This window comes from Boleophthalmus pectinirostris, unplaced genomic scaffold (genome assembly GCF_026225935.1).
Source record: "Boleophthalmus pectinirostris isolate CB_2022bp ecotype Guang Dong unplaced genomic scaffold, ASM2622593v1 HiC_scaffold_5, whole genome shotgun sequence".
Classification (NCBI taxonomy): domain Eukaryota; kingdom Metazoa; phylum Chordata; class Actinopteri; order Gobiiformes; family Gobiidae; genus Boleophthalmus; species Boleophthalmus pectinirostris.
In genome coordinates this window covers 3,562,625-3,572,838 of record NW_026571404.1, presented here as the reverse complement: position 1 = coordinate 3,572,838, position 10,214 = coordinate 3,562,625, and positions in this window count along the sequence as shown.

The window sequence follows — 10,214 nt, the reverse complement described above, 5'->3', positions numbered from 1 at the left end:
GTAGCAGTAGTAGTAGCAGTAGTAGTAGCAGTAGTAGTAATAGTAGTAGTGACAGTAGTACAGTAGTTACAGTAGTAGTTAGTAGTAGTAGTAGTAGTAGCAGTAGTAGTAGCAGTAGTAGTAATAGTAGTAGTGACAGTACTAGTTACAGTAGTAGTAGCAGTAGTAGTAGTAGCAGTAGTAGTAGCAGTAGTAGTAATAGTAGTAGTGACAGTACTAGTGACAGTAGTAGTAGTAGTAGTAGTAGTAGCAGTAGTAGTAGCAGTAGTAGTAGCAGTAGTAGTAATAGTAGTAGTGACAGTACTAGTTACAGTAGTAGCACCTAGTGCGTCTAATATTCCGGAAAATACAGTAAATCCAATGATTAATTTGTAAATAATTTAAAAAAAAGATATCGATACAGCAGCCCACGATATCAATATACTGTATTATCACATTAAACAATACGATATATCGATACTTCAATATTTTTGCACAGCCTTAATAAGGATTATTCAAAACTTCAATGAATATGACGAGTTTTGAGACTGAGATTTCCTGTTTCAAAGTCGGATTGTAAACAACTCCAGGAGAAACTGAAATCTGAGCTGATAAAACAAAGAAAACAAGAACCCGAGTATTTCACAACACATAGTCCAATGAGATTCAATTTGGTCTTCCAATATTCTATGTTATTAGTTTCTTTTTTTCAGACCTAGAGTGTTATTTCATACCTGACAGTTTCAACTGTTCACCAGCGTCTTCCTCAGAGTCACGTGATGTTGTTGTGTCGTGTCTGGTCAGTTGATTTAAACAGGTTTTGGTGCCGTCTTCCTACAGGTGGAGGCAGGACGACAGCGCCACCTGCAGTCCCACTTCCTCAGGACAGAATCCCAGGTGTGTGAGAGTAAAAAAGCCCCTCGTCCCGGTTTACAGTCCTGTGGGCACGTTTCTGTATTTCGATTGCTTCTTTAATCCAGCGGCGATGTTTGTTTTCCTCTGTCCCAATGATGTTTGCTCCGTCCCAGTTCATAACGTGGTTTTCTCTTTTGCAATGGTCAGAAACGGCCGATTTGAGTTGTTCCTGTTCTGCTTTGTGTTTTGTTGCTCGTGTTTCGCCTTCGCTGTTTCCTTCTCACATTCTGTTCTATGTTCCTTTTTTCGTGGACTGAACGCCCTCCCTGTTTCCCCGATGTGTGTTTTATTGCAGGACATGCAGGGTATTTCGTATATTACATTACATTTATGCTCCGGTTCTATTTTGTCTTTTGGGAGGACGAGTATTTGTCTGAGTTTTCTGTTCGGTTTTACTGGTGTGTTGATATTGTGTTTTTTCATCGCCCTTTGTATTTTTTCTGTTATGCCCCTGATGTATGGTAATGTTCCCGTGCCTGTGCTCATTTTTTTCTGTTTTGTTTTTGTTTCTTTGGTTCTGTTTTCTTTCTCTCTAACCTGTTTTTCCCTTTGTTTATTGCCCATTTTGGGTGTTGACATTGCCTTAGCACATTGTGAATGTGTCTGTCTTATTCCTGTTTGTCTTGTTCATCTGTTATGATGTTGGTTCTGTCAAACAATGTTCTTACAACGGAGAGTTTGTGGGCTGTGGGATGTTCTGATGTCCATAAGAGATACTGGTCCGTGTGGGTTGGTTTTCTGTGTATTTTGATTTTTCATCACATCACGTGACCACTCTGAGGAAGACGCTAGTGAGCAGTCGAAACTGTCAGGTATGAAATAACACTCTAGGTCTGAAGAAAAGAACCTAATAACATATTTCACAACACGTTTGTAGAGTCTGAACTACAAATATAAAAGATCATTCGAGAAAAAATACAGAGATTCTTGTTGGACTCCGTCTGTTTTTGAGGAGGCAGCATCGTTCTAACATGGATTCACAAGATTCAGTTTATGTAATTTTGGACCTTTAAACTCAAAATTTACTGTGTATTTATATGTAAAAGATGAAATTAAAGATGAAACACAAACCTTCTCTTTTCCACTCTCTCAAATTGAAAACTGCACCGACTCAAAACAGGAATTGAGATTTAAAGGTTGTATAGAGGATTTTTTTAAGGGAAGAGAAATACAGCGACAGTCCTTGTGCGCGTTCAGAATCACTGTTGAAGTTTCCTGTCTAGAAGTAATTCAGCGACCGACGCGTCAGTTTTTAGACCCTTCGTCTGCTTCGGTCGCGCCATCGCTGGACGAGATCTCCAAGAATCACCTCAGTTTGGCTTCACTCCTTTTCCTCTTCTCTTCTTCTTTCAGCGACCTCAAAAACGGACTTTCTTTTGCGGCGAACCGGTCGTGGATTCTCGTCCGCCGTCGCGACAAACTTTGTGCGAAATGCGAGGAAGCGACAGTTCGAAAAAGCCTCTAAGAACCGCTGCGTAAACCACGTAATCCCCGCGCTCCGACGAGTCAGTTATACTAGGGAGTTTGATTGACAACCTAACAGCCAATAGAAAATGAGGGAGCCTCGTTTTCTATTGGCTGATGTTTATCTGGCCTCAACACGTCCACAGTTGATAGATTTTCATTCTTTTTTTTTTTGGTCATCATAATTACAAAGCTGCTGCGTCTCTGTAATGGTATTTTAATCTTTGACTGACAGTTTGAAACAAAAAAAAAAATCCTCCATACAACCTTTAAGGGGTCAATTTTGTGCAGAAAAAAAAGATTTCATTAAAACTTTGTGAAAACTACAGATTTTTTTTGACTGATGCAAATGCCACAGAGTAATTGCATAGCTTTTATTGAGTCGGTGTCCTTTCAAAGTGTCTAATCGTGTGTGTTGTGTGTGTATTTGTGTGTGTGTTGTGTGTGTTTGCTGGTCGGTGTTGTGTGTTTGTGCTCTTCTCTGAATGATCCGAGCTCTTTGTCAGGTTTAATAAAGTACGACGTGTGATTCGAGCTGTAAAAGTGAGGAACAGACGATTAGAAACACATTTGTACCTTCTTACGAACATCTTGGGCAAAACTTTTTCCTCATCTGAAAATGAAAATCAGGAGCGTCGTAACAACAAAAAATCTACTGTTTTAGAATTTTATCACTCTGATCGTGCAACAAAAAATTCAAATTCTTTCATGATTGTAAGTGATTTATTTTCTTAAATTATTTGTTAGATCCAAAACATTTATGAGAAGTTTTCTAGATCATGTGTCTATTGGGTTTAACAGACTTAAGTGAACCTCAGTCTGTCCACAATTATCAGTATTTTCCACAAATATTTTTTACAGCAGTTTTTTGACTTGATTAATATGATGTTAAAGTCCCAGAGCTTTACTCGTGTCTTAAAGTTTTAAAAAGGGTGATTTAATTTTATTTGAACATTTCCATCCATCCATTTTCTTCCGCTTGTCTGGGGCCAGGTTGCGGACTCCCTTCACCCCAGACACTTCCTCCAGCTCCTCCAGAAGGATCCCAAAGTGTTCCCAGGCCACTCAGAGACATAGTCCCTCCAGTGTGTCCTGGGTCGTCCCCGGGGTTTCCTCCTGGTGGGACATGAACACCTCCTGAGGAAGACGTCCAGGAGGCGTCAGGAACAGATGCCCGAGCCATTTCAGCTGCTTCTCTCGATGTGGAGGAGCAGCGGCTCTACTCCAAGCTCCTCCCGTGTGACCGAGCTCCTCACTCTGTCTCTAAGGGAGACGCCCAGACACCCTGCGGAGGAAACTCATTTCGAGCGCTTGTATCGTGGATCTTGTCCTTTCGGTCACTACCCAGAGCTCATGACCAGAGGTGAGAGGAGGAACGAAGACTGACGGTAAATCGAGAGCTTCGCCTTTCGACTCAGCTCCTTCTTCACCACAACGGTCCGATACAACGACCGCATCACTGCCGACGCTGCACCGATGTCCATGTGTCCTCCTTTAAGAAGAGAAGGACACGAGGACCACTGGACACAAACTGAGAGGAGGACACATATAGCGGTCCACGTGTCCTCCTTTGGTCCACGTGTCCTCCTTTGGTCCACATGTCCTCCTTTAAGAACATCTGTGTCCTCTCTTACTACCTTCGTATCCAGTGGTCCACGTGTCCTTGAAGAACATCTCTGTCCTCTCACACTCCTCTGTCTTTGTGTCCAGTGGTCCTCATGTCCTCCTGTTTGTGTCCAGTGGTCCTCGTGTCCTCCTCTCAGTTCATGTCCAGTGGTCCTCGTGTCCTCCTCTGAGTTTGTGTCCAGTGGTCCTCGTGTCCTCCTTTGGTCCTTGTGTCCTCCTTTGGTCCTCGTGTCCTCCTTTGGTCCTCGTGTCCTCCTTTGGTCCTTGTGTCCTCCTTTGGTCCTTGTGTCCTCCTTTGGTCCTCGTGTCCTCCTCTGGTCCTCGTGTCCTCCTCTGGTCCTCGTGTCCTCCTCTGGTCCTCGTGTCCTCCTTTGGTCCTCGTGTCCTTTGGTCCTCGTGTCCTCCTCTGAGTTCATGTCCTTTGGTCCTCGTGTCCTCCTTTGGTCCTCGTGTCCTCCTCTGTTCGTGTCCAGTGTTCCTCGTGTCCTCCTTTGGTCCTCGTGTCCTCCTTTGGTCCTTGTGTCCTCCTTTGGTCTCGTGTCCTCCTGGTCCTCGTGTCCTCCTTTGTCCTCCTCGTGTGTCCTCCTTTGGTCCTCGTGTCCTCCTTTGGTCCTTGTGTCCTCCTTTGGTCCTCGTGTCCTCCTTTGGTCCTCGTGTCCTCCTTTGGTCCTTGTGTCCTCCTTTGGTCCTCGTGTCCTCCTTTGGTCCTCGTGTCCTCCTCTGGTCCTCGTGTCCTCCTCTGGTCCTCGTGTCCTCCTTTGGTCCTCGTGTCCTCCTTTGGTCCTCCTCGTGTTCCTCCTCTTTCCTGTCCTTTTGGTCCTCGTGTCCTCCTTTGGTCCTCGTGTCCTCCTTTGGTCCTCGTGTCCTCCTTTGGTCCTCGTGTCCTCCTCTGTTCGTGTCCTCCTTTGGTCCTCGTGTCCTCCTCTCTTCTTCTGTAACTTCATGAGGCGCTGCGGCGCTGACAGCAGAAGAATGGCTCTGGGAGGAGAACGATAAGTCATCTGACAAAACCGTGAGTCACTCGGAGTCCGGTTCAGATCTGGACGTCGCTCCGAGGCCGGAACCGAGGCGACGTCAAACTGCAGACGTATTTGTAAATGTCAACACAAAGAAACAACTTGGGACGGCGCGGATGGAGCCGTAACATCAGGAGAGACGGAGCAGAGCGAGAGCTTATACAACAGCGCCCCCCACTGGACACACGGAGAACTGCAAAAAAAAAATAAAAATAATACAAATGAACAGTCGACATTTTCTAATTCTGTTCTCTCCTCATTTAGCCTCACACTTCTAATGTCTGTCTGTGGAATAGTCATGTTTTATTTATCTGCGGATGTGCTGCTTTTTGCACTGAACGTCAATTTAAAGGAGCACTATGTAACTTTTTATTTGTTTATTTATTTCATTCATAAAGTATAAAAGACATCGACAGTGTCACAACATCAGACACACGAGAAATGAATGAAAAGGAGCAGAAAGAAGAAAAATCTTATGTTCTCTGCCGCTTTTTCCCTTTTCAAGACAAAACATCAACACCGATGGTCACTACAGATTCCAAATCAGTTCAGGCACAATTACTGATCAATTGCAAACAGAAATCTTCGCTTTTATGCACAACAGCTTAGTTTTCTTTTCCATACATACACAGTTTTTAAATGCAGTCGTTGTAGTTGAATCTTTTATTTCTTTGTCATGATTATTCCATAAGTTAACGTCTTTCACAGCGACGCTTCGCTCCATAACCTCGGTTCTGAATCTTTTTTTTTTTTTTTTAAACATGTAGGTTCCTTTTAAATTGTCGTGTTTTGTTCTCATCTCAAACACTCTTTGAATATTTACAGGTGACACTCTGCACTTTGCTTTATACACGACTTTGAGGAGATTTAAGTCAACAATATCCTGCATTTTCATCATCATCATCATCATCATCATCATCATCATCATCTTTATTCCGGACTCATGGTCCATTTAAAAAACAGACAAGGACAGTGACAAAACAAAACAATAAACATTCATGTTTTTAAAAGACGACCACACCAGTGTCTCCTGACACCTTATTGCACTGAATCTCAAATTTGTGAGTGACGTTATTATTTCATTGTCTGATTTGTTCAGTTTGCAGATAAAACTGTACATTAAAATTCTTAGTGCAAAGTTTTCACTCGAGCAGAAACAAACATTTCAGTCGCACTCGTCCATCGTGGCTCCTCAAAAGCTCCGTAAAGCATCATTGTTGTCACCTGCAGTCTGTGCAAACTGGCTTTTTTATAATTAGTCCAGAGGTGAGCTGTACAACGGTGAACAATAAGATCTAAACAATAACAACTTTACATCATTTGTACAAGAACCAAACTTGCACATGAGGGTATTTGCCTGAGCATAGATCGACCTACACTGTCTGTACACATCATCATCATCTGTCATGTCCGCGGTGATGATCTGCCCGACATATTTAATTTTTGTTGTAAGAGACAACACGACATTTGACAGGCAAAAGTCACTTTAAGTTGAACAAATATTGGGTTGGACGTCTCTCTACAATGACTCAAGGCCCTTTTTTGTAAAATAAATAAAGGTTGTAGGTGAGTTTTACATGTTGAACCCCAGATTTCTACACAGTCCATCAGATCTGGTGCAATTATAGAGTTAAACAAAGTTAATAATGCTGTACTTTTTAGTGAGAACTTTACTTTATGCAGAACAGCAGTGGTTTTGGAAATTTTGCTTTTCAGGTTCAGATTTCAGTTGTTTTTACTCCACGGAGATGCTATTTATTTGTCTTAAATATTCCGCAGTACAGTAAGGCATTAAACTTGTCAAGCACAGACAGAAACACAATAGAATAAAAATAAAGGAAACATATTATTGAGGCTCTGGTCTGTCCTGTTTAGACGACTGTCCACTGGTCAAATACTCAACACACGTTTTAAGAAGATCATAGAAAAGTGAGCTGCCCACTATATAAAAATAAATGCTATAAACATATAATCTATATAAAAATGTGATCATTAACATTTACCAAAGTGAACACCAGTGTAAAATAGACCAGGGGCCACGACCACACGTCCAGGGACCAAAACTGTATCACAAACATCTGGTACTGGGTCCCAGAAAAAAATATGTATATCTTTATAAAAGATATATACTACTACTACTACTATGTTCACTCTGAAAATATAGTGAAAACAAACTTAAATAATATTCTAATGAAAATAAACAAGGTAAACAAACCTAAAAACAGTATAAACAAACTTAAAAATAGTGTAAACAAACATAAATGTTATTCAAATGAACCTAAACATTGTGCAAACTAACCTAAATGTTATGTAAATGAACCTATATATTGTGAAAATACTCCTAAATAGTATGCAAATAAACCTAAATATTGTGCAAATGAACATAAATATTATGTAAATGAACCTAAATGTTGTGTAAATAAACCTAAATTTGGTGCAAACAAACCTAAATACAGTGCAAATTAATCAAAATATGATGTAAATGAACTTTGAATACACCTAAATATTTCTTAATTGAACCTAAATATACTGCAAATAAATCTAAATATTGAGCAAATGAGCCTAAATATTATGCAAATGAACCTGGAATTAAATGAACTAAATGTAGAACAAATGAACCTAAACAGCAAACATGAATATTAAACCATTTTTTTCAAACTATGCGCTGTTCTTACTGTTTATTTCGAGTCCTTACAAGAAAAAAAAAGGGTTGTGGTCCTCAGATGTAAATGATCCTCCTCATGAATTTCCTTTGTCCAAAATATCACGAAGACAAAAACATCCACAAATCCTTCAGTGTCTGGAGAAGAAATCTCTTGAGGCAGTCCAGCCGCGTCTGACCTGAAGAAGTTTTTTTTTGTTCGACCAGAAAAAAAAAAAAAACTAAAAAACTTTTGTTCAGTTGATAAATTGAATTTCTCCGGGACGTCTGTTGGATTTTACACACAGGGTGAAATTATATATGGTCTCTCTGGAAATATTTAATGATTTGAAAAATATTTATTAATTCTCTATTAATGAACTTTTTATGTGATCTGAAATGTGTATGTATTTATTCTGTATGAATGAACGTGTGTTTGGTTGAAACGTAAACATCTTTGTGTAATTCTCTTCATTGATTCTTCCTGTGACGTAGTTTGTTCTTGAGTAGGTCGGTTGTTTTTTGGGTTTTTTTTTTTTTTTCAATTGTTGCTAAAAAAAACCAAAAAAGTGCAGGGGTGAAGCAGCAGTTTCCTCTCCAAAAGCAGATCACAAAATCATGTTCAGAAGCGTCTTTTATTCTGCTCTGACTGATTGAATAAAAGTACAATGGCTAAAACAGGGATGGTATTAAAAAAAACAACAACAAAAAATAGCTTAAAATATTGACTTAACCCTCCATAAAACAAACCTAAAACCAAATAACTATTAAAACCCCAAATAAAACACCAAAACCTACTTCACCTGTACAATATAAAGCACTTGGTCCAACCCGGAACCTTAAAAGAAGGAGCTCGTTTCCAGAAGACTCTTTTAGGACCTGGACAGAAGAAAAAGGAGGTAAATACAAAACAAAAACCACACTATTCATTAAAACATGATTAAATACAATAATACACACATCAACACTTAAAACAGGTATATTGCACCAGATATTTTGCACTTTAAATTCATTCATTCTGTTTTCTTTTCCTCCAGGGCCCAACAGCTTCAGTCAAAGTGTCTCTGTGCCTCAGGATTAAAAACGGTAAAAGGTAAAACAGTAAATACATTTTTAAAAACAATTTCATGCAATGTGTTTTGTAATATGTGCAAATAAGTTTAAAGATGTTTGTTTTAAAGCGTCTCAGTGAAGGGTAAAGGTGCCGACATTTAGCAAAAAGTTGTTTACTTAAATTATTATTTTTATCAAGTATTCTTCAGTATATTATATCAACTATAATACAGACTATGTACTTTTAGTGTACTAGAGAGTATACTAATTTAATACTTTTTCATACTAAATTTGAACATTTTAAGGTTGCCAAAGTATTCTTTAAGTGTACTTTAACGTTTTAAGTTTGCAAAAGTACACTTTAAAGTAAACAGCAAGTACACTCATCTATTTACTATCAATGTACTTGGTATGTTCCTCTCGTAAACTTAAAGTATACCACAAGTACACAGATCTATATACTGCCATGTACTAGTTATACTTTAAATCTCTATGTTTAGTTTATTATTGTTTACTTTAAGTTTGCTTTGTATATTACTTGTAGCTTACTATTTATATACTTATATATACTATTATCAATCAACTCAATCAATCAAACTTTATTTATAAAGCACTTTTCATACAAAAATGTAACACAAAGTGCTTTACACAGATTAAAAACAATCCCACATTTCCACCAACCCAACCCAAATTATATATAGATGCCGGACTAAACCAGGACTAAAACCAGAACTGAACCAGGACTAAACCAGGACTAAACCAGAAACCAGGACTGAACCAGGACTGAACCAGGACTGAACCAGGACTAAAACCGGACTAAAACAGGACTAAACTGGTCTCAGTTTTTGTCTTTTAGAACCAGACCCGGTATGCAACATTGTCACGTGTGCTTTCAATACACTAAAACACTACTGAACTGGTAAGTAAGAAGTGAACCCTGTTTATTGATTTATTTAATGGCTTTTGTTCTTGTGACTTTGTCTGCTAGTGCTAATGCTAGAGCTAGCATGCTAATGCTAAGGTTAGCCATTTTGTCATATGCCCTATGTCTTGCTCTATGTATCATTGTCCATGTTAGCTTAGCATTAGCATGCTAACAGCTAGCATGCTAATGCTAACATGTGCTCCACATGATTAGTTGTATCTTGTGACTGACTTATGAACTCTTGTAATGTTAATGTCAATGTTAACGCTAAACATGTTCTAAGAGGCCTTTTGTTAATGTGCACACAGGCCAGGTGCCCAAACTTGGGTTCAAATTGATGGCGAGTTAGGAACTGTCCTTTTGAGAGCTCCGGTCTGGTAGGAGGCTAACCGCCTATCCTCTCTCTCCCACCTACTCCAGCTACCTCCACTACAAACTATTCAATCAACCGCGCTTTATGGACATCATACAACCTCAAAATAATTCATACTGGACTTTAAAGTAGTTTGGACTCTGTTCACACCCTGGGCAACCAGACCCAGTTCGCAAGGACATTTAACTGAATTGTTTGATTTTTGTTGCTGCAGCTATTGTA